The sequence below is a fragment of the Syngnathus scovelli genome, chromosome 2 (genome assembly GCF_024217435.2).
Source record: "Syngnathus scovelli strain Florida chromosome 2, RoL_Ssco_1.2, whole genome shotgun sequence".
Classification (NCBI taxonomy): Eukaryota; Metazoa; Chordata; class Actinopteri; order Syngnathiformes; family Syngnathidae; genus Syngnathus; species Syngnathus scovelli.
The window spans coordinates 28326802-28352539 of record NC_090848.1 but is presented as its reverse complement, the minus strand read 5'-3'; the positions used below and the strand labels follow the sequence as shown (position 1 = coordinate 28352539).

The window sequence follows — 25738 nt, the reverse complement described above, 5'->3', positions numbered from 1 at the left end:
ATATTTATGAACGTCTTGTAAACAAGCACTGCAGTCAAGTTATTAAGTAAGCTAATACTAGCACTAGCGAGAACCTAAAGAATGCAATTCATTTGACACAAATTGTTAGATAAATTGTATATATATGTTATCATGCGTTCCCTAATGAGTACTTATTAATAAAGTTATTGCACAGAATGCTTGCTGTTTCGCCTTGCAGACGTCCACCAGTCCACAACAAGTCAAACAATGCTGTCTGGAGCTTCCTGACCTTCTACACCTCTGGGAATCCAAGAAAGTTGTTGATAGCTCAATCTATTTTGTTGATGTCTGCACATGTCATTTTGTCTTTACACTCTTTTCACATGACTTCTTTGTTTCACATAGCATTTTGTCCTTGCACTCTTTTCGTTTCTCATGGCATCCTGTCTGTGACTTCTAGTTTCACATAGAATCTCGTTTCTTCTCTCATGAGACAAAGCCCAGGCTTTCCCCCCCACCTATCAGGGGCTAGTCTCACATTGTAGGTAGGGCATTCCAAATAAAAAGAGTGGGGAGTGTAAACAGATTTTAGTGTAGTCGGATTGCTGTAAGTCTGAATGCACTCCTCGCGAGAAAAGACTCAACATTCTGCCTCACTGGTTTTGTCTGCTGATCCTTTTGCTGATTTTGAACCTAACACAACTACTCAAAATAAACCCACAAGAAGTCAAAACAGAGCACACAGCTCGTTGACGATGGCGGCGCGCACGGACGCAGCGGCTTACGGCTCTCCACGCCAGTGCTCTTTTTTCCTTGCCTATATGTTTTTATTTTCACTCTTTGGCACACTCTGTACTGGGAATCCCAAGTACACTTTCCACTCACTCACGGACATTGGATACCAAGCACGGATACCTATTTCAAGTGACTTTCACCGCAAGCACAACATCCCAGACGAGATTGCGAGACCGCCGGGGTCTCCGTGGATTGTTGTCGGGTCTGGGAGGCGACGCAGGCGAAGAAGAGAGAGGAAGCAAAAGCGAGGCCGTCGGTCTGGCCTAATGCTAAGGCTACGTAAACAACCGCACAAGCCGCCTCTCCCGAGCCTGTTTTTCTCCAACGCCAGATCCCTGCTGCATAAAATGGATGACCTGGATCTACAGCTCACGGGAAACCACTACGTCCGGGACTGTTGTGTGATTATTATAACCGAAACCTGGCTGCGCCCGGATATCCCCGATGCTAGCATGCAGCTAGCAAGCCGCTCCCTGCTACGCGCGGACAGAACATTGGACTCCGGTAAACGCAGAGGTGGGGGGCTTTGTATGTATGTGCACGATAACTGGTGCAACAATGCGACCATCGTAGGCAGCCACTGCTGTCCGGACCTCGAGTACATGGCAGTCAGGTGCCGGCCTTTTTTCCTCCCGAGGGAGCTAGCTGTTGTTATCGTCATTGCTGTTTACATTCCACCCGACGCTGACGTAAGCACGGCACTCTCTCTCCTGCTGAGAGCTGTGAGTGAACAACAACGGGCTCACCCTGATGGCTTCCACATTGTAGCGGGGGATTTTAACAAGGCCAACTTAAAGACTGTACTGCCGAATTTCCACCAGCACGTAAAGTGTGCTTCACGGGGTGAGAACACCTTGGACCATGTCTACACCAACATCAAACATGCATACAGAGCTATCCCCCTCCCCCACCTCGGGCAATCAGACCATCTGTCCCTCCTGCTCTTCCCTGCCTACACCCCCCTCAGACGCAAACTCAGACCCACCATAAGGACCATCACCTCCTGGCCTGAGGATGCACTCCACAAACTCAAAGACTGTTTTCAACGGACAGACTGGGACCTGTTCGACCACCAGGAGCTGGGGACACACACAGACACAGTTCTAGGCTACATCCAGTTCTGCGCCAGCAATGTGACTGTGACCAAAACCATCCGGGTCTTCCCTAACCAGAAACCCTGGATGTGCAGCCAGGTCCGCTCTCTCCTCAGAGCCCGCGACACCGCCTTCAGGTCAGGAGACAGAGCTCTGTACAGCGCTGCCAGAGCTGAGCTGAGGAGAGGAGTCAAACGGGCGAAAGCGGACCACAGACAACGCATCGAGTCCCACCTGTCCAGCAACAACGGCCGTAAGGTGTGGCAGGGCATCCAGGAGATCACCAACTTCAGGGGCAGTGCCGCTCAAGTCGAAGACCAAGGCGCACAGCTGGCAGAGGAGCTAAACAGCTTCTTTGCTCGGTTTGGAACATCCCAGCAGCACTCCCCTGTCCCTGCCCTGCCCCCTCCCCCACCCAGCTCTGACATCACTCCACTCACTGTTCAGGAGCACAAGGTCAGAAAGGTGCTCCTTGCAGTGAATCCCAGAAAGGCCGCAGGCCCGGATGGGGTCCCCGGCAAGGTGCTGAGGGCATGCGCTGAGGAGCTCGCCCCACCTTCACCACGATCTTCAACCGCTCCCTGGCCCTAGCAACCGTCCCGCCCTGCCTGAAAACCTCAACCATCATCCCAGTGCCGAAGAAGTCAGCCATCTCTAGCCTGAACGATTACCGACCAGTGGCCCTCACTCCGGTGATCATGAAGTGCTTTGAGAGGCTGGTTCTTCAGCACATCAAGGATTATCTTCCCCCACACCTCGACCCCCACCAGTTTGCATATCGGACCAACAGATCCACAGAGGACGCCATCGCCGTAGCCCTCCATTGTGCGGTGAACCACCTGGAGCAGCAGCAGAGCTATGTCCGGATGCTCTTTGTGGATTACAGTTCGGCATTCAACACCATCCTCCCGGACAGACTCACCACAAAGCTGGACACTCTCGGACTCACCTCTCTCACATGTGCCTGGATTAATGACTTTCTGACCAACCGACTCCAGGCTGTGAGAGTTGCCTCCCGCCTCTCCTCCACCCGTACGCTGAGCATCGGCTATATAAGTATTTCTGCAGCACCTGGAGGGATGTATTACACTTTTCTACACCCCTGAAAACTCCACATATAGAAGAAATTTATTTTAAAAGCAAAAAAGTTAGCTTTCAATGATATGTGTCACTTTTTAAATTGCCTTAATTTCCACATTTAATTATTATGCATTGTCTTTTTTACTTATACGTACTCCCTGCATTGTGCTCAGGCTACTTGTCATTGATTTTTGGGGCAGTTGATGTTAGAAAGATTCCCGGCACCAGACTTTCAGCGAGGAGGTCCACCCTTCAGCTGAGAGTGGCCTCCTTTTCGGATAGGCGGCAGAAGTAGTACCCCATACCTGGACTTCAAGGGAAATGTAAACCAAAAGAACCCTTACCAATTTCAATTATATGACGACGTATGAACAATTCTGCTTACATAAAGCCTCTCGGAACGCGTCGTGATTGTGTATGTTGGTGACTAGTGAAAGGAAACAGACAGACGTGACAGGGCACTTTGGCTCCAGAGAGGCTGCTCATTTCTTACTCTTAAATCAGCCAAGGAGAGGCTAATCCTTGTAATATGTTGAAGTCATCATAAGTGGAGATGTCCATGTAAATGTTGGTGCCAACTGTTTTTGGACGTTTTTCTCTGTACAATGGGGAAATTGTTATCTCTTCCTTCTGTGACATCATTCCTGATGAAAAAATACATAACCTGGGCTAGTTAGTGAAAAATGAACCATCCTCGGTTTACGCTCCCTTTAACTCTTTGAATACAGAATATTGTGTCCTATTGCTATATATACAATGATGGTGTTAAAGGAAAGATTACACTCCCTCCTTTAATTAAAAAAATGATGTGAGCTGGGCGAAGGCCAAAGGCTGGGACCTTGGCAGTCCCATCCCCGGCTATAGAAGCTGGCTCTTGGGACATGGAATATCACCTCTCCGGCAGGAAAGGAGCCTGAGCTGGTGTGCGAGGCAGAAAAGTTCTGACTAGACATAGTCCACACACAGTTCAGTTCTGGTACGTCCTCTTGAGAGGGGCTGGACTCTCTTCCACTCTTGAGTTGCCCATGGAAAGAGGCGCCGAGCAGTTGTGGGTATACTTATTGCCCCCCGGCTGGGCACCTCACATTGGGGTTCAGTCCGGTGAACGAGAGGGTAGCCTCCCTCCGCCTTCGGGTAGAAGAAGTGCCGGAGAGCGCTCCTTCTGGATCATTCTGCTGGGTGACTTCGATGCTCACATGGGCAATGACAGTGAGACCTGGAAGGGAGTGATTAGGAGGATCCTAACGATCAGAACCTGAGCGGTGTTCTATTACTGGACTTCTGTGCTCAACATGAATTGTCCATAATGAACACCACGTTCAAACATAAGGGTGTCCATGTGTGCACCTGGCACCAGAACACCCGAGGCCACAGTTCGATTATCGACTTTGTACTTGTGTCATTGGATTTGCGGTCACATGTTTTGGACACTCGGGGCAGAGCTGTCAACTGATCACCACCTGGTGGTGGGTTGGCTCCAATGGTGGGGGAAGGTGCCAGTCCGACCTGGTAGACACAAATGTACTGTGAGAGTCTGCTGGAAATGTCCCGTCAGAAAGAGCTTCAACTCCCTCCTCTGGCAGAGCTTTTCCAACATCCAAAGGGAGGAGGGGGACATTGAGTTTGAGTGGACCATGTTCCGTGCCTCGATTGTTGAGGCGGCCGACTGGATCTGTGGCCGTAAGGTGGTCAGCGCCTGTCGTGGCGGCAACTCACTAACCCGATGGTGGACACCAGCTGTTAAGAAAGTCGTCAAGCTGAAGAAAGCGTCCTATCAAGGTTACGGTTAGGGGGTGGAGTTGAGTTTCCTAAAGGCTCTGGATGTTGTGGGGCTGTCCTGGCTGACACGCCTCTACAACATTGTGTGGACGGTGCATCTGGATTGGCAGACTTGGGTGGTGGTCCCCCTTTTTAGGATGGGGGACCAGAGGGTGTGTTCCAACAACAGAGGAATCACACTCTTCAGCCTCCCTGGTAAGGTCTATCCAGGGGGGATGTCACATCAGCAGGAGACCCCCGGGGACGACCCAGGACGCGCTGGAGACACGATGTCTCTCAGCTGGCCTGGGAACGCCGGGATGGATGGATTCTAACTTATACTGTTCTTCAGTTATCACCATTTGAAAATAGCTTGGATTCACATAGTCACAGCCATCTCCTCTAAATTTGCTCCATCGTTTTGCTCTTTCACATTCACGAAGAGCAATAGTTTGCTCGATTGTAAGCTGCTTGAAAGCCAATCACTTCCGTTTTGCCATGTTCCAAAACTCCAATTGCCACTCACTACATGTATGCCCAAACCGGCGGTGGCTTTTGAAGCAGTCTGTCACATACTCACAGACAACCAGCTCAGTGGCCTAGTGGTAGAGCGTCCGCCCTGAGACTGGAAGGTTGTGGGTTCAAACCCTGGCCGGTTCATACCAAAGTCAAACGGGCAAAAGCGGACAACGCATCGAGTCCTACCTGTCCAGCAACAACGGCCGTAAGGTGTGGCAGGGCATCCAGGAGATCACCAACTACAGGGGCAGTGCCGCTCAAATCGAAGACCAAGGCGCACAGCTGGCAGAGGACCTAAACAGCTTCTTTGCTCGGTTTGGAACATCCCAGCAGCACTCCCCTGTCCCAGCCCTGCCCCCTCCCCCACCCAGCTCTGACATCACTCCACTCACTGTTCAGGAGCACAAGGTCGGAAAGGTGCTCCTTGCAGTGAATCCCAGAAAGGCCGCAGGCCCAGACGGAGTCCCCGGCAAGGTGCTGAGGGCATGCGCTGAGGAGCTCGCCCCCACCTTCACCACGATCTTCAACCGCTCCCTGGCCCAAGCAACCGTCCCACCCTGCCTGAAAACCTCAACCATCATCCCTGTGCCGAAGAAGTCGGCCATCTCCAGCCTGAATGATTACCGATCAGTGGTCCTCACTCCGGTGATCATGAAGTGCTTTGAGAGGCTGGTTCTTCAGCACATCAAAGATTGTCTCCCCACACCTTAACTCCCACCAGTTTGCATACCAGCCCAACAGATCCACAGAGAACGCCATCGCCGTAGCCATCCACTATGCGGTGAACCACCTGGAGCAGCAGCAGAGCTATGTCCGGATGCTCTTTGTGGACTACAGTTCGGCATTCAACACCATCCTCCCGGACAGACTCACCACAAAGCTGGACACTCTCGGACTCCCCTCTCTCACATGTGCCTGGATTAATGACTTTCTGACCAACCGACCCCAGGCTGTGAGAGTTGGCCCCCACCTCTCCTCCACCCGTACGCTGAGCATCGGCTCCCCACAGGGCTGTGTGTTGAGCCCCCTCCTCTTCTGCCTCTACACTCATGATTGCAGACCGGCTCACAACCACAACCGGATTGTCAAGTTCGCCGACGATACCACTGTGGTCGGTCTCATCCCCAAGGGCGATGAGGCAGCCTACAGAGAGGAGGTCCTGAAGCTGGCTGACTGGTGCTCAGAGAACAATCTCGCTCTGAACACCAAGAAGACTAACGAAATCATCATAGACTTCAGAAGGCATAGCCCTGAGCCAGCTTCCCTCTTCATCAACGGCGAGCAGGTGGAGAGGGTCCACAGCGTCAAGTACCTGGGCGTCCACATCTCTGACCGGATCTCCTGGTCAGAAAACATCACCACCATCGTCAAGAAGGCCCAGCAACGGTTACATTTCCTGAGAGTCCTCAGGAGGTACAACCTCAACACCGACCTGTTGATGACCTACTACCGCTCTTCCATCGAGAGTCTGCTGACCTACTGCATCACAGTATGGTTCGGCAGCTCCACCGCCGCTGACAGGGAGAAGCTGCAGAGAGTGGTGAAGGCAGCTCAGAGGATCATTGGCCGCCCTCTCCCCTCCCTTATGGACATTTACACTGCCCGCTGCCTCAGCAGAGCTAAGGCCATCTCAGCGGACAGCTCCCACCCTGGCTCCGCCCTGTTTGACCTGTTGCCCTCTGGAAGGCGCTACGGGCAAATGAAGACCAGGACAAACAGACTCAAAAACAGTTTCTTTCCCAAAGCCATCGCCGCCCTCAACTCCAACCGGCACTGATGACACTTTCCTCCATGCACTACTACCGCACTTTATCCGCACTACTGTTTCCTATTATTCATTTGCTTTCCTATTATTCATTTACTTGATTATGTTCCTTACTGTATCCTTCCTTAGTGTGTGGTGCTCCTAAGGACGGGGACACCGGGGCATCCTTCTTCTTCTGTTGGTTATTTATTTGTATCTATTTATAACATGACTTGTACTTTTATCTACCTCTCATGGAGGCCTCCAATTTCATTGTACTATGTAGAATGACAATAAAGGTTTTCTGATTCTGATTCTGAAGACTATAAAAATGGGACCCATTGCCTCCCTGCTTGGCACTCAACATTAAGGGTTGGAATTGGGGGGTTAGATCACCAAATGATTCCCAAGCGCAGCACCGCTGCTGCTCACTGCTCCCCTCTCCCCCAGGGGATCGATCAAAATCACACGGGTTTGGGTTAAATGCAGAGGACAAATTTCACCACACCCAGATGCGTGTGTGACGATCATTGGGACTTTAACTTTAAGTTTAACTTTAACATCTCCTCTAAATTTGCTGCATCGTTTTGCTCTATCGCACTCACGAAGAGCAATAGTATGCTCAATTGTAAACTACTTAAAAGTCGACCGCTTCCGTTTCGCCCTTTTCATTCTACATTGTTCTCCCATTTGTTGAGAATAATTGTCAATTTTGCACATGTGACTTGTCTGTGATTTAGGGCTATATTAATAAACTTGACTTGACTTGATTTGGGTTGGGCTTACAGTTTACGTCACCTCTCTATGAACCAGCAAGAGCAACTCTGCTATCAAGTGGTCGGAGTTAACCACTACAATGCTCTATAGAATGGATTTTAAATGGAGAGGTGGCCAGGAGTCTTATCTACCCATTAATAAAATAAAAACACGTTGACAATAATACTTGTCGATGGCTCCTACATCATTAATGTGAATGATGAGTATTCTCGTTGCTAGAATACAAAGAGTTGATACGAATGTGAACGTTTCCACAAAAAATAATCACCTAAAAATCCGGATTGACCTGCGGTGTAGTGCTCTGCCACTGGCTGGCAATCAGTTCAGAGTGTAGTCTGCTTTATGCCAGATGTCAGCTGGGATATGCTTTAGCATCTTCACTCCACTGCGGCGGCATCCAACAAGTATGCAAAATTCCTTTGATGGCTGTCGTAACTTGATAACAGGCAAAGGGATAAATGCATAAATGGCAAAAGGAAGCACGGGGCCTTGTGAGATTTGGTTGGAGAGGATGCAGGCGCTAAATGTTCGCCGCTTCTCCACCGGAGTTAGCTTAATTTTAGTCCTTTTCTTTTTAAACTTTTAATCAGTATTAAAGTTAGTAAATTAGAGGTTTTTGTTTGCTGCTCTTTAGCAACTTTCTGCAACTTGTGGCCACCAGCAACAGCAAGCCATTCTTTGCCTACCTGTCCTCCTGCATTATCAGCTGGTTCCAGTCCTCTACTCTCCTCCGGAGCTTAGATCACCTCCAAGTTCCCACAGGATGCTGTCCGGCTCTTCAAAGCACTACTCGCAGGCTAAAGCAGCCAGGCCACTGTCGCCAGGACCACAATAAACCTCCACATCCAGCCGGCTGCCTGCGAACAGCCCCCGCCAATGCATCCCGGTTAGCCTGGCTAACATAACAGTCAAAAAGTTCTGCATTCCTCCGACCGGCGAAATATTCCATCCCCCGCTAAATGGAGTTGAGAAATCACGAAATTCCAGCCTGCTTCAGTTATCAAAAAACTTGGTCTTTTCTCCCGTCCACGATATATACACAAAAACAATCACCGTAAGTTTGTATACTCTGGAACCGATCACAACATACCATCCATCTGTTCACATGTCCATGTTCCTACTCATATGAAGGACCACACATTCGACTTGGTCATCACCGACATCACCACCCAGGTCAGCAACCTAGATGCCTATGACATGGGAGTGTCTGACCACAAGGTAATTGCCATGACTCTGCCTTACCCCTCCTCCCAAACTAAAACGGCAAATACATTTCAGAAACCTCAAACGCATAAACCCGGACACCCTAACTAATCATCTCTCCTCTGCCACCCATTCATCTGCTCCTGAATCAGTGGCATTCTACAACATCCCTGAGCAGTGTTCTGGACACCCATGCCCCATTACAAACTAGAACTGTCTCATTTTCTCTATTAGCTCCCTGGTTCACCAGCGAGCCGCGGAGAATGAAGGCTGCTGGACGTGTCCTGGAGCGACGGTTCATTGCCTTGGGATTTACAGTCTACAAAATGGCCTACAGGGACCATCAAAAAGCCCACTCTAAGTCCCTCAGAGGGCACAAGCAAAAGTCTACTCAAATATCATCAAAAACAGTCCCGGCAACTCGAAGCAGCTTTCCTCAACAATTAATCACTTCCTGAAAACACAAACTCCCACAAACAGAACAACAACAACTGAACAATGCAACAACTTCCTTTCGTTCTTCAGAACGAAAGTGGATAATATTCGCTCTTCCTTCTCTGCTGCCCCCACTCCATCCGTTCTGACTGCCAGCCCACAGCCTGGACCGCCCCAGCCTCTGTACTGCTTTACCCCAACTACACAGCATGAAGATGAGAAAACCATCAGTCGCGTGAAACCTTCCACCTGTGGTCTGGACCCCCTTCCCATAACCCTTGTTAAACTGAACATTCAAGCCATACGCCCCCTGATCACCAAAACTATTAAACTCTCCCTACTGTCTGGTCATGTTCTGTCAGCCCTGAAATCAGCCATCATTACTCCTCGTCTCAAGAAACCATCTCTAGACCCAGACACCCACGCAAACTACAGACAAATTTCCAACCTCCCGTTTCTCTCCAAGGTCCTGGAGAAAATCATCGCCACCCAATTAACAACATCATCTCAGCAGCAATAACCTCGGCGAAAAATTTCAGTCTGGTTTTCGCCCCGCACACAGCAACAAAACAGCCTTGGTCAGGGTCACAAACGACATTCTTATGGCAGCCGATGCCAACTCTCTCTCCCTCCTCATCCTCCTGGACCTCACAGCTGCCTTTGATACCATCGACCAGACCATCGTCATAAACTGCCTTCACTCCGCCATCGGACTCGGCAACACCGCTCTGGCCTGGTTCATATCCTACCTCTCCGAACTAACCGAGTGCGTATCCTTGGGAGGTGCAAAGTCCCGGACTCAGCCTGTCACCTGTGGTGTCCCCCAAGGATCTGTACTCGGTCTCACCCTGTTCACCCTGTACATGTTACCCCTCGGCCGAGCCATCAGCAAGCATGGTTTTTCCTACCATTGCTATGCTGATGACACACAGCTCTACATAAAACTGGACCAAACACCTCATTCAACCTCCACTGCACTCACCATCTGCCTGGAGGAAATAGAGGTGTTGATGAAAGAAAACTTCCTGCAATTAAACAGCTGCAAAACAGAAGCCATTCTCATCGGCACTCCACACTAGGTCAAATCATCCCCAATACCTATCACTTTTTTTGGTCAGGGCATCCCGCTGTCGTCCGTCGTTACCAACCTTGGCGTGCGAATGGACCCCCACCTCAATTACGAGGCCCACATCAAACACATCTGCAAAACATAATTGTTTCATCTCAGAAACATAGCCAAACTCCGCCCCACCCTGTCACTGCAGGATGCGGAAAAACTCGTCCACGCCTTTGTCTCCTCCAGGCTCGATTACTGCAATACACTTCTCATCGAGATCACTGGCGAGAGCCTTCAAAAGCTCCAATATATCCAAAACAACACCGCTAGGATCCTGATGAGAGTATGCAAATATGATTATATCACACCCATCCTCCAATCACTACACTGGCTTCCCATTTCCTTTCGGACTGAATATAAAATATCCCTGTTAACTCATCAATGCATCCACGGCAACGCACCCCCCTTACCTTAAGGAACTGGTCACTCTCCAGTCTTCCACACGGAGTCTCCGCCCATCAAACATCAAACGGAAGACGCCCTGAATGAAGAAATGCGTAGCATAGCTTCAAAAGTGGCGACCCTAGCTCAGCGTTGTAAAGACTGTTGCTGCATCATACCATCTCAGCACCAAGGAAGCAAGGTTCAACAAGCCCCGAAGTACCTTGGCGTGCGTCTGGATCCCTACCCTTCAAACAACACCTTGAAGAACTGAAGGCAAAAGTGACATCCAGGGTTGCAGTGATCCGCCGCCTTGCTGGAACAACGTGGGGAGCCTTTGCTAAGACCTTGCGGATATCAACTCAAGCCCTGGTCTTCTCTGCAGCACAGTACTGTGCCCCAGTTTGGAACAGAAGCCCCCATGCCAAAAAGGTAGATGTGGCAATTAACAGCGCCCTCTGAACTATAACAGGATGCCTGAAGCCCACCCCTGTGTCCCTCTTGCCTATCCTTGCGGGAATAGCGCCGGCCAACCTTCGTCGAGAGGCTGCCACCCTCGTTTTCGCCAGGAAGGCAAAAAATAACAACTGGCACATCCTGCACAGCACCACAACAACTCCAGCTCCACCAAGCAGACTAAAGGCGCGCCACCCCTACAACATGGTAGCACAAGAGATGCTCAGTTCCATCCCTCAGTGGCCTAGTGGTGGAGTGTCCACCCTGAGACTGGAAGGTTGTGGGTTGAAACCCCGGCCGGGTCATACCATAGACTATAAAAAATGGGACCCATTGCCTCCCTGCTTGGCTCTCAGCATAAAGGGTTGGAATTGGGGGGTTAGATCACCAAATGATTCCCGGGTGCGGCACCGCTGCTGCTCACTGCTCCCTTCGGGGATGGGTTAAATCCAGAGACAAATTTCACCGCACCCAGTTGTGTGTGTGACAATCATTGGGACTTTAACTTTTTTTTCAACTGAGGACATCTCCAGAGATGCTTGGCTGGAAGCAGCTTGGAAGCAGGAGTGGGAGGCAGCTGGTCCCTCCCTCATGCACCGTTACATCTGGGAACCAGGAGACGGTGCCATAGGAGGAGACGAACTACCTCGCCAGCAGTGGACCACACTGAACCGTTTAAGAACTAGTGTTGGGCGCTTCAACACGTCGATGCGGCAGTGTGGACTGGCAGACAGTGCGGCATGTAAGTGTGGTGACCCCGAGCAGACAGCCAACCACATCAACACCTGCCCCCTACATAGACCACCCTTGGAGGCCGGCCTCTTTGACTTGGGACCAGAGATGCTGGCGTGGCTCCACGACACCAAGTTGGAACTCTGACGTTACACGAAAGAGAAACATATACCTCCTCTAAACTTCCAAAACAAACCTCCGCTCCATGAGAGACCGAGCTTTCTGCTCTGTCTCCCCCGAACTGTGGAATGCCCTCCCAATCCACCTGAGAGCACCACAGTTGGTTGACACTTTTAAAAACAGTCTTAAGATATTTCTTTTTTAAAAAAAGCATTTCTGTAGCACTTTGGAATTCTATGAAATGTAAAGTGCAATATATATGCAATTTATTATTATTATTATTATTATTATTATTATTATAACTAGCAGTGAAGTAAAAAAGGCTGTCAACGACTGCTGGCTGGGCTTCGTTGACTGTACAGTCATTGTCCCAGCATCTGAAGCGACAGAGTTCAGAAATATTGCAAACGTGCAACTGTACATTGTCGCTGGCCACTTTTTTATGTCATCCTGCTACATTAGCAGGAAGCGGGATTTTTTTCAGTAGAAAGAGGATTTTCGCTTTTCAGAAGCATCAAATGGAATTTCCCCTACATGGTCTGTAACTGTCGAAGTGGACTCACGGTAACAGGCACCGTGAAAACAAAACGGCACATTCGGTGACGTTACACCAGGCATGTCTTAAGTCCAGCCCGTGGGCCATATCCGGCCTGCGTCTAAATTTAGACTGGCCCGAAGCATTGCCCTCTCCGGGAACCATCACCTTATCGTGGTGGAGGGATTTGCGTGTCCCTATGACCCTGAGAGTTATGTTGTCTGGAGCTTTCAGCTCCTGGTAGGGCCTCCCATGAAAAAATGGTCTCAGGCGAGGGGCCCGACGAAGAATGGTTCAGGGCAGGCCAGCAGGCCCCACGGGGGCAGGCCCCACATCTCAGGGGCGATATGACAGAATATTGTCGGCTGAATAGTATACGAAACACAGCAATACAGGCAGACAGGGAGAAATTCTGGCAAGGAGAAGCAGAATGCCTGGAGTCTGCTACAGAAAACAATAACTTCACCCAAGTGTATCGGACCCTGAGGCGAGTAAAAACAGGCCCCCAACAGAAGGCAATCCTGGTAAAGGACGCGCAGGGCAACATACTGAACTCCGAGGTCGACTGTATCAGCCGCTGGAAGGAGCATTTCAGTGATCTGTTGCCCCAAACGGACAACGCTCTCACCATATCATCCGTAAATGCCAGTGCAAATTACAACTGCAGCACAGACTCCATCACAAAAGAAGAAGTCTCGCAAGCCCTGGCTACTCTTCCAAATGACAGAGCCCCGGGTATCGGTAACATCACAGCGGAAATTATGAAAGCGGGTGGTGACAACATCATTGACTGGCTCACCCATATCATCAATCATGTATGGATTACGGAGCACCCCCTAGAAGACAAGACCAGAGGCATCAGTCTCCCCTTCTGGAAACATAAGTTGTGAGCTCTGTTGTGAGCCATGTCTTGTCACCGTGGGATAGGGGGGAACGAAATTTCGGTTTCTTTGTGTGTCTTTGGCATGTGGAGAAATTGACAATAAAGCTGACTTTGACTTTGACTTTGATAAGGGTGATAAAATGGTCTGTAACAACTGCAGAGGCATTACACTTCTCTCTATCCCAGGAAAGATCCTCACCCGCATACTTCTCACCCGGGCCCTGTTAGGTTGGTTCCCAGTTCTTTATCTTTAATGCTTGATATGCTAACAGTAATTACCAAGAGGTAGCCTCACAGTTTAACTGTTTAATGTATGCCAGAATGATCGATGCACAGCTGTGGAGTCCTTTCTGCGAGATGCCGAAGAAGGTCTAACTCCCAGCGCCAAGGTTCCTGCTCTTATACTACTCCATGATTCCCCACTGCACGCTCGACAGGTCCAATGATCAAGACCCTAATGCAAGGAACACAGCAACAACCACAAAACACAAACTCTCCCAAGACCAGCCTACCAGAAAATTTACACTAGTGACTACCCCTTATCACTTACCGAACCACTTTTCCAACATGTCAGTAAACGAGTTAGACACACCAGAGCATGATTTTAATTTATACGACAGACCCCAACACTTAAACTCCAATGCGGGAGTCGTATTATAGCACAGTAAAAATTAACATCAGAAAATATACTATACATACATATAAAAAACACGCAAACAAATGTTAAAAAAGAAAAATAAACCAAAAATATCACGTCCACATTGTCAAACGTTTACAATTTTCCGAAGACTTTGTTTTATGTTTTTATTCTCTAAATTCAGATAATGAGAAACTCCACTTGTTTTACTCTTCAATTAGTAATGAACAATATATTTTTCCTTAAATTTCAGCAAATCTGTCATTTAATAAAATTAGAAATTATAATGGGAATCCAGTCCACGAATTTCACCAATAATAAATTTTAAGTTTACCTGTCTTGCTGTTTGTTAATTATATAACCCTATAACTTGGAGGTTTGACATTGGACGATGTAAGGGAAATGCCGGACTGTTAACCACTCTGGTCACCTATTACCGTGATGGCATGATGTCGAAAAACAGGATCAGCGAGCACAAGACCACGGGTCACGGCACCATCTGTTAGGTTGGTTCCCAGTTCTTTATCTTTAATGCTCGATATGCTATCAGTAATTACCAAGAGGCAGCCTTCACAGTTTAACTATTTAATGTATGCCCGAATGATCGATGCACAGCTGTGGAGCCCTTTCTGCGAGATGCCGAAGAAGGTCTATCTCCCAGCGCCAAGGTTCCTGCTCTTATACTACTCTGGGCTGCCTTCCTGCAAGGAGGCGACTCTGCCTAGCCTGTGTGATAATGTGTGACCTTGTAGTCTTAACTGAGAGCGACTTCTACACATGTACAAAGAGTGTCATAGAGAAGAGAAAGCTAATGAAGCAAGAGAAGGGTTACAGCGATATAACGGCATAGCTCAAGCTACCTAGCTAATCACATGTGCCAAAGAGGCCTATTCTAACACGGCCGTTAGAAGCAAAAGATGCCCCCAACAGGCGGGCTTCATGCCAAACCGCTCCGCAACAGACCAAGTCTCTGCCCTCCGCCTCATCATAGAGAAGGTACATGAGTTCCGCTAACACAGACACCTCTATATTGCCTTTCTTGATCTCAAGGCGGCTTTTGACACTGTGGACCACACCTCCCTCTGGAAGATTCTCACCATCCTCAGAGCACCAAGAAAAATCATCACCCTCTTTCAACAGCTCTACAGTGATGCCGAAAGCTGTGTGCGTGTCAACAGTACCAACTCCACCTGGTTCTCAATCAACAGCGGTGTGAGACAGGGATGTGTCGCTGCACCAGACCTTTTTAACTATCATTGACCATTTGATGGAACGGATATGTGCCCATATTCCAGAGGTTAAACTAGGCAGTTATAGCCTCACTGATCTGGAATACGCAGATGACACCACGCTGTTTTGCTCCACCCCTGATCAGTTGAAAGAAGCCTTGGAAATCTACCAAGAGGAAGCCAACAAGCTGGGTCTGAAGGTCAGCTGGCCCAAAACAAAACTGATGCACATAGGAGGCCCATTCCTTCCGTCGCTGCATATCAATGGAGAAGAAGTCCATTTTGTAACATCCTTTACCTACCTTGGCTCCACAATCACCAGCAACAGCAACATGCTACCAGAAATAAATCGGAGACGTGCTCTGGCAGCCACTACCATGAAAACACTCTGGAAACCACTGTGGAGACATCACTCCATATAAAGAGAGACCAAACTCAGGATATATAACTCCTCAGTCTTGTCCATACTCCTTTACGGAGCAGAAACCTGGCCTCTCAACAAGACCCAGGCTGCCAGAATCGATGGCTTTGACACCAGAGCATTGCGCACTATAGAGGGGATAAAATGGACAGATAAAGTCCCCAACTCTGTGCTGAGAGAACGCACCCAACAGCCCCTAGCATTCCACCTGGCAGCACAACGTCGGCTGCGCTGGTATGGCCATGTCAAAAGACTCCCCCCTGAACACCTGACTCACGCTATCCTCAATTTCCAACCAAAAATTGCCAGCTGGAAATGACGCCGCAGTGCCCCCCGCACTCGATGGATCGATGCCGTCACCATGGACCTACATCACCTGGGCCTGTCGCTAGCTGAAGCTGAGCCCCTAGCACTGGACCGAACCAACTGGCGAAGACTAACTAAACTGATCGGCTCTACGCATGGCGGCACCCCCATCGCTGAGCAAGAGATCTGATGATGATGATGCGAAGCATTGTGTCATAAACTCAATAATAAATGAAACTCGTCCAAACGGGAACGCGCACATGAGCCAGCGCTCATGAGCGGTTGCGAGCGTGTCTCCCTCGTTCCTTCCCAGTTTACGCGCACACAGGTGTTCATTTGCAAGATAATCAGAGACACAGACTCTTCCTCATTCAAATGTCCGCACACCAAGGACTAAGGCGACGCTAAAATCAGAGACGCTGGAAGGGGAAAGCAAAAAAAAAAAAAAAAAAAAAAACACGGACTACTGGTGAGAGCTGTCTACTTCGTACAAACTCTACACACTACTACGCTTCCGCGCCGCCCACTCACAGTGAAATACTATGGATTATTATTTTGTGATATGAAGTTGAAATAAAAAAGTTAATATGGAGAATGATTTAGTTTGGATGAAAAATCTGACATGATGCAAACTGGCCTGTCTACTGCAGTCGAAACACCATTATCACCCTTCTCATTAATACAATAACAATAATAAAACAAACTTAATACATCTAATAAAAAAAACATTCAACTTTCATAATATTGTTCATTTGTATTTAATGTATTATTATTTTAATCTTTAAGTTTTCTGGTAGTGCAATTGACAATAGATTCTCATTTGCAATATCATACAACTTCCGGCGCTGTAGGAGACGGCAACTTTTCCAGTAGCTCTCTAGTTTTTGACTATTTTTCGACTTGTTTCGACCTTTCGGATTATTTATTTTGTCTATTTTTCTTTGTTCTTCTAACTGGTCAGCTCTTGACTTTTAAGCTCTTGCTTTCTTTATTTATTCACTGCTTTTCAGAGTTAGTGGACACTTCTTTTTATCATCATCATGCAACGCGGAGCCGGTTTGCTCACATACTCGAAGGAGGAACTGTTGTCGCTGAGAATAATGGGGCAAGCCGGACTACGACACGACATCCCGGTGGAGCTGAGGAGGAAGTACCGGGGCTGCAAAGCCGGTGCTAAGCTGAAAGCTAGGCAATCGGAGAACCGGAGGAGATATAAACCATCGATTCCTTCCGTAATCATGGGGAATGTGAACTCCCTGTCCAACAAGATCGACGAGCTGACGGCACTGAACAACCAGCGGACCTACAGGGAAAGCAGCTTGCTCATCTTTACGGAGACATGGCTAAACCACCTCGTACCAGATGCTCACGTGGACCTGCAGGGATTCACTATGGTGAGAGCCGACAGAGACGCCAAAGCTAGTGGAAAACGGAAAGGTGGGGGTCTGGTCGTGTATGTGAACCATCGCTGGTGTAACCCGGGACATGTTTCTGTAAAGACTGTGTTGTGCTGCCGGGACCTTGAGCTGCTAGCTGTTAGCTTGCGGCCATACTACCTGCCGAGGGAGTTCAGTCACGTGATTACCATCTGTGTTTACATCCCTCCGAGCGCGGACGCAGCCACTGCCTGTGAGACTATACACACTGTCACAGCCAGGCTAACGACTCAGCACCCCAATGCTTTTGTAATAATCTCTGGAGACTTTAATCATGCAACCTTGGACTCTACTCTGCCCGTTTTCCATCAGGCTGTTGACTGCCCCACAAGAAACAACAGGACAATAGACCTCATGTATGTCAATGTAAGGGATGCGTACAAGGCCACACCGCGCCCCCCACTGGGGAAGTCAGACCACAACCTGATCCACCTACAACCAGAGTACATCCCCCTGGTCAAAAAACAGCCCGTTGCAACCCGCACCATCAGGAAGTGAACCCCGGAGATGGAAAGTGTCCTGAGAGACTGTTTTAACACCACAGACTGGGATGTGCTGATCGATCCACACCGTGAGGACATAGAGGGGTTGACACACTGCCTGACGGACTACCTGAACTTCTACATGGATGTGGTCTCTCCTGTTAAGACAGTCCGCTACTACCCGAATAACAAGCCTTGGGTAACACGGGAGGTCAAAGCCGTCCTGAACAGGAAGAAAGCCGCCTTCAGGAGCAGAGACAGGGAGGCCATGAAGGCAGCACAGCAGGAGGTGAAACACTGTGTGAGGGAAGCCAAAGACACCTACAGGACAAAGGTGGAGCAGAAGCTGAAGGAAAACAACATGAGGGCCGTCTGGGAAGGTGTGAGGACTATCACGGGCCACAACACCAAGACCAGGGTCGTTGAAGGGACAATGGAGAGGGCGAACAAGCTGAACAACTTCTTCAATAGGTTTGATCGGCCCATGACCCCCCCACCGCTACTGCAGCCATCTCTCCTTCCCTCCACAACACACCACCCCCGAAACAACACAGCACCCCCACCCCCCTCCTCCTGCCCCCCCACCCCAGATACCACAGCACACCACCCCCGAAACACCACAGAACCCCCACCCTCCTCCTCCTGCCCCCCCACCCCAGATACCACAGCACCACCACTCTCCTCCTCCAGCCTCCCCACGCCAACACAAGCTCTGCCTTACATCACAGCAGACCAGGTCAGAGGACAGCTGAGGAAACTTCGACCCAGGAAAGCACCAGGCCCGGACAAGGTGTGTCCCAGACTACTGAAAACCTGCGCTGCTGAACTGGGGGAACCACTTCAACGGATCTTCAACCATAGCCTGCAGCTGGGGATAGTGCCTACACTATGGAAGACATCCTGCATCACGCCGGTTCCTAAAAAGACCCGGCCCAGTGAACTGAATGACTTTCGGCCGGTGGCACTCACTTCACACCTGATGAAGACATTGGAGCGGCTCTTCCTCAGTCTCCTCAGACCTCAAGTGCGACATGCTCAGGACTGCCTGCAGTTTGCATATCAGCCAGATGTTGGAGTGGAGGACGCCATCCTCCACCTACTGCACCGACTTCACTCCCACCTGGATAAGGGAAGCGCCACAGCGAGGATTCTGTTCCTAGACTTCTCCAGTGCGTTCAACACCATCCAGCCCCCCCCCTGCTCAGAGACAAACTGGGCAGGATGGGAGTGGACCCATACATGGTAACCTGGATCTCCAGCTACCTCACAGACAGGCCACAGTACGTCAGACTAAAAGACACCATCTCTGACACTGTGGTCAGCAGCACTGGAGCCCCACAGGGCACAGCGCTGGCCCCTGTACTCTTCACCCTGTACACCTCAGACTTCTGTTACAACTCTGAGCTGTGTCACATACAGAAGTACGCGGATGACACAGCCATTGTCGGGTGTATCAGGGACAACAGAGAGGAGGAGTATAGGAGCCTGGTGGGGGATTTCGCCACCTGGTGACGTGCCAACCAACTGGAGCTCAACATCTCCAAGACCAAGGAGCTGGTCATAGACTTTGGGAGGAACAGACCCAAGCCTAGGCCCGTACTGTTGGAGGGGGCTGAGGTGGAGGCTGTGGACTCCTACAAGTACCTTGGGGTGTGGCTGGATAAAAAACTGGACTGGTCAACTCACACCAACCACCTTCACAGGAAGACACAGAGCAGGATGTACTTCCTGAGGAGACTACGTTCTTTTAACATCTGCAACAAACTCTTGGAGATGTTCTACCAGTCTGTGGTTGCCAGTGTCCTGTTTTACACCGTGGTGTGCTGGGGCAGCAGCACATCCAAGAAGGACACCTCCAGACTGGACAAACTGGTCAGGCGAGCCGGCTCTGTGATCGGCACGAAGCTGGACTCACTGGAGACAGTGGCAGAGGCAAGGACACTGAAAAAACTGTTGGACATTATAGACAATGTCAGTCACCCTCTGCACACTGTCATCACTAATCAGAGGAGCCGGCTCAGTGGGAGACTGCTCCTCCCCAAATGTAGGACAAACAGACTGAAGAACTCCTTTGTCCCCCAAGCCATCAAGCTGTTCAACTCCTCACTGGGGGGGAGGAGGTGACATGGACATGAACAGGGACATGGAGATACTTGTAATAACTGTACACATTCACATCAATGTACAATGTGCAATATTTCCCATTCCATCCTATTTACTACATTTGTCATCATTTGTGCAATTACTTTTTTCACACTGTCCAATAATAATACATGGCAATAATACATGGCAACTACTGTGTAGTGTTTTTACCTCCCTCAATTTTCTTACCTAATTTATCTTTTTGCCTTTTTTACATTTCATTTGCTAATTTTTGCACTGTATATATTTCTGCATATTTCTGTATTTTTATCTCTTATATTTTTTTTGTATATTTTGTATTTTACTGCTACTGGACACAGAATTTCCCTGAAGGAGTAATCCCAAGGGATTAATAAAGTTGAGTCTAAGTCTAAGTCTATCAACCTATCTGCAGACAGCAAAGGATATAGTTACATATTTACAGGTTCATTTACAATGGTAACGATTCGAGGAATTGAGTAAACCACCCATTCATACACAGCTTTATGTATTTACTTTTTGCCCCCAAAAGAAACAATGCGGGCCAAAGACCTTGACTACGCAATTGGACTGAGCATGCGTGAGGACGCTGGCACACCTGGCTGCCGCTTCTCGCTGCTCCGACCTCTACCTCGATCTCAAACTGGATTACCCACCAAAAAACCTCCACCTACAGCTTCAAAAACCCCTGTGTGCTGGCTGGACTTGCCGGTGTCGTGGGGCTTGGCGTGGGAGCCATCCACGCTACCTGGACCCGTGTGGGCGCCTTGGCGGCCCCGCATCGCCGGCGCTACTGCAGCTGCCTGCTGCGGCTGCCTGCTGCGGCTGCCTGCTGCGGCTGCCTGCCCCCTTCTTCACCATCTGGCTTTCGGCTGCAGCAAACGACTCCACTCATCTCCGGGATCTGCCACTTCTCAGCGTCTGTCATGGTTCTCCATTACACGCCAGCCGAGCTTCACCGGCTCGTTCCCGGGCTTCCTCCTTCCGGCGAGATGGTCAACGCACTGCGAGACTTTGCCCTTCGACACCAACCCCCCTACTTCCATCGCGGCTCTTGCCGAAAATTCATTTACACTTTTAACACTGAAAACTGTATTCCAACACTATGGACTGATCGCAGCTCACACACCGGCTTCCACACTTCCGCCGTACGTCATCACAACAACCCACGTCAACAGAACTCGTCCTCTGTGAACCTTTTCAACCTCCTGACAATCCCACCCAAATTCCCCAAAGGCTTCAAAACAAAAGCCCCTGAAAATTGCCCTCTTCAACACACGATCCCTCAACAATAAAAGCCTCATCCTAAACGAATTCATTACAGGCAAACTTGATCTGCTCTGCCTAAACGAAACATGGCAAAAACCCCTGGACTATTTCTCATTCAATCAAACCACCCCTACAGGATAATCTTATGTGGACAGTCCACACGCTGAGGGCAGAGGGGGTGGCATCACTGCTATTTTCAATCAAAATCTCAAACCCCGTGCACTGTCCCTCCCCTCTGCCCCATCATTCAAACATCTGGCTTTTAAACTTCCAAGACCTAAACCCCCCCATCACTGTTATTATTTACCGCCCCCCCAAACCAAACCCATCTTTCTTATCCGACCTCTCAGAATTCATCACTGCACTTGTCTCAGTTTCATCATCTCTCTTGCTTCTTGGTGATTTCAACCTGCACATCGATTCCCCAGACTGTAAACATTCTATGGACTTCCTGGATTTCCTCAACTGCTCCGGCTTCACTCAACATATCACTTTAACTACCCACAAATACGGACACAACCTCGACCAGACATGGGCACACTACGTTTAAACTGGCCCGCTAAACCTGAATAAATTGTATTATTATACATTGTTTTGGGTTATTTTCCCTTCAATGACTGCATTTCCCCAGTAGATAGAGAAACGCCCGCCGGCGCATTTACTCCCGGAAGCCGCATCAGAAAGCGAGGTGCACACTCACAAGTGCGTGTATGTACTTAGTAGTACGGACCCGGTGCACTCCGCGCTCTATTTCTATCAGTGCCGAATTTCGAGTGTGGGCTGTAACGTCAGCATTCTCGTAATTCACGCACTGAGCTTTCAGATACAGTTTTACGCCAAAGTCACCCACAAACCTTCCCCTGGAATCCCTCCATCAAAATGAGTGGGCCAGGGAAAAGAAAGGTGGACACGGAGTGCCGAGTGTTTAAAAAAGAGGTGACAGCAAAATATTTTTTCGCTGAAGTTGGTCGGATCAATGCCGTTAGTATGTCTGATATGCCGAGAAATGGTTGCAAGGAGTACAATATTAGCCGTCACTTTGCTACGAAGCATGCTAACTACGCGAGGAGTCAACACATGAACGAGCGGCTACAGTGGAGAGGTTGACAGCTAATTTGAAGACTCAGCAAAACTTTTTTCACTGACAAACTGCGGATCAAAAGTCAAGTACAGGGGCAAGTTTATGATGCACCATCTATTTTCGAGTAATCTTAACTTTTAAAGTTTTTAAGGCCGACTTTAAGGAAGTGTTTTCCGTTTCCTCACCTCTGTCACCAGGTGATTGTGAGTTAAAGCTCTGCTCTGATTTTCAGTAAATCTGGCACTGTGTTGCTTTTTTGATTTCTTTATTAGTCATTTCTATATTAGTACTTTATTTAGATGTATTCTTTCACTGATTCTTCAAGATGATGTATTTGGTCAGAATGTTTGCCGTTTGATGTGATTTCACCTCATTAGGTAAACATCTCACAAGCCCCTTATGATGAGTAATATAAATGGACTTAGTTTTCCCTCGCCCGGACGCGGGTCACCGGGGCCTCCCTCTGGAGCCAGGCCTGGAGGCGGGGCTCGAAGGCGAGCGTCTGGTGGCCGGGCCTTCGCCCATGGGGCCCGGCCGGGCATAGCCCGAAATGGAAACGTGGGTCCCCCTTCCCATGGGCTCACCACCTGTGGGAGGGGCCGAAGGGGTCGGGTGCAATGTGAGCTGGGCGGCAGCCAAAGGCGGGGACCTTGGCGGTCTGATCCCCGGCTGCAGAAGCTGGCTCTTGGGACATGGAATGTCACCTCTCTGGCTGGAAAGGAGCCCGAGCTGGTGTGCGAGGCAGAAAGATTCCGACTAGATATAGTCGGACTAGCCTCCACACACAGTTTGGGTTCCGGTACAAGCCCTCTCGAGAGGGGCTGGACTCTCTTCCACTCTGGAGTTGCCCACGGTGAGAGGCGTCGAGCAGGTGTGGGTATACTTATTGCCCCCCGGCTGGGCGCCTGCACATTGGGGTTCACCCCGGTGAACGAGAGGGTAGCCTCCCTCCGCCTTCGGGTGGGGGGACGGGTCCTGACTGTTGTTTGTGTCTATGCACCAAACAGCAGCTCAGAGTACCCACCCTTCTTGGGGTCCCTGGAGGAAGTGCTGGAGAGCGCTCCTTCTGGGGACTCTATCGTTCTACTGGGTGACTTCAATGCTCACGTGGGCAATGACAGTGAGACCTGGAAGGGCGTGATTGGGAGGAACGGCCCCCCTGATCTGAACCCGAGCGGTGTTCTATTGTTGGACTTCTGTGCTCGACACGGATTTTCAATAATGACTACCATGTTCAAACATAAGGGTGTCCATGTGTGCACTTGGCACCAGGACACCCTAGGCCGCAGTTCGATGATCGACTTTGTAGTCGTGTCATCGGATTTGCGGCCGCATGTTTTGGACACTCGGGTGAAGAGAGGGGCGGAGCTGTCAACTGATCACCACCTGGTGGTGGGTTGGCTCCGATGGTGGGGGAAGATGCCGGTCCGACCTGGCAGACCCAAACGCTCTGTGAGGGTCTGTGGGAACGTCTGGCAGAATCTCCTGTCAGGAAGAGCTTCAACTCCCACCTCCGGCAGAGCTTTTCCCACGTCCCGGGGGAGGCGGGGGACATTGAGTCTGAGTGGACCATGTTCCGCGCCTCCATTGTTGAGGCGGCCGACCGGAGCTGTGGCCGTAAGGTCGTTGGTGCCTGTCGTGGCGGCAACCCCCGAACCCGCTGGTGGACACCGGCGGTAAGGGATGCCGTCAAGCTGAAGAAGGAGTCCTATCGGGCCGTTTTGGCCTGCGGGACTCCGGAGGCAGCTGACGGGTACCGGATGGCCAAGCGGAACGCGGCTTCGGCGGTTGCTGAGGCAAAAACCCGGGCGTGGGAGGAGTTCGGTGAGGCCATGGAGAATGACTTTCGGACGGCTTCGAGGAAATTCTGGTCCACCATCCGGCGTCTCAGGAGGGGGAAGCAGTGCAACGTCAACACTGTTTACAGTGGGGATGGCGTGCTGCTGACCTCGACTCGGGACGTCGTGAGTCGGTGGGGAGAATACTTCGAAGACCTCCTCAATTCCACCTACACGCCTTCCATTGAGGAAGCAGGGCCTAGAGACTCTGAGGCGGATTCTCCAATCTCTGGGGTCGAAGTCACTGAGGTAGTTAAAAAACTCCTCGGTGGCAAGGCCCCGGGGGTGGATGAGATCCGCCCAGAGTTCTTAAAGGCTCTGGATGTTGTGGGGCTGTCATGGCTGACACGCCTCTACAGCGTTGCGTGGACATCGGGGACAGTGCCTCTGGATTGGCAGACTGGGGTGGTGGTTCCCCTCTTTAAGAAGGGGGACCGGAGGGTGTGTTCCAATTACAGGGGAATCACACTCCTCAGCCTCCCTGGTAAGGTCTATTCAGGGGTGCTGGAGAGGAGGGTCCGTCGGGAGGTCGAACCTCGGATTCAGGAGGAGCAGTGTGGCTTTCGTCCTGGCCGTGGAACAGTGGACCAGCTCTACACCCTCGGCAGGATCCTCGAGGGTGCATGGGAGTTCGCCCAACCAGTCCACATGTGTTTTGTGGACTTGGAGAAGGCGTTCGACCGTGTCCCTCGGGAGGTTCTGTGGAGGGTGCTTCGGGAGTACGGGGTGCCGAGCCAACTGATAAGGGTGGTTCGGTCCCTGTATCACCGATGCCAGAGTCTGGTCCGCATTTCCGGCAGTAAGTCGGATTCGTTCCCAGTGAGGGTTGGACTCCGCCAAGGCTGCCCTTTGTCACCGATTCTGTTCATAATTTTTATGGACAGAATTTCTAGGCGCAGCCGAGGCGTTGAGGGGGTCCGGTTTGGGGACCTCAGCATCGCGTCTCTGCTTTTTGCAGATGACGTGGTGCTGTTGGCTTCTTCAGGCCGTGATCTCCAGCTCTCGCTGGAACGGTTCGCAGCCGAGTGTGAAGCGGTCGGGATGAGGGTCAGCACCTCCAAATCCGAGTCCATGGTCCTCGATCGGAAAAGGGTGGAATGCCCTCTCCGGATCGGGGATGAGATCCTGCCCCAAGTGGAGGAGTTCAAGTATCTTGGAGTCTTGTTCACGAGTGAGGGGAGGATGGAGCGTGAGATCGACAGGCGGATCGGTGCAGCGTCGGCAGTAATGCGGACCCTGTACCGGTCCGTTGTGGTGAAGAGAGAGCTGAGCCAAAAGGCAAAGCTCTCAATTTACCGGTCGATTTACGCTCCTACCCTCACCTATGG

At 50.2% G+C, this 25738-nt stretch overlaps 1 protein-coding gene across 7 annotated transcripts in view; it reads right to left on the bottom strand.

The window, feature by feature from the left end:
• Positions 1 to 25738, bottom strand: part of lama5 (laminin, alpha 5) — a 463481-nt gene that overhangs the window by 279271 nt on the left and 158472 nt on the right. The gene's annotated exons all lie outside the window — the stretch shown is intronic.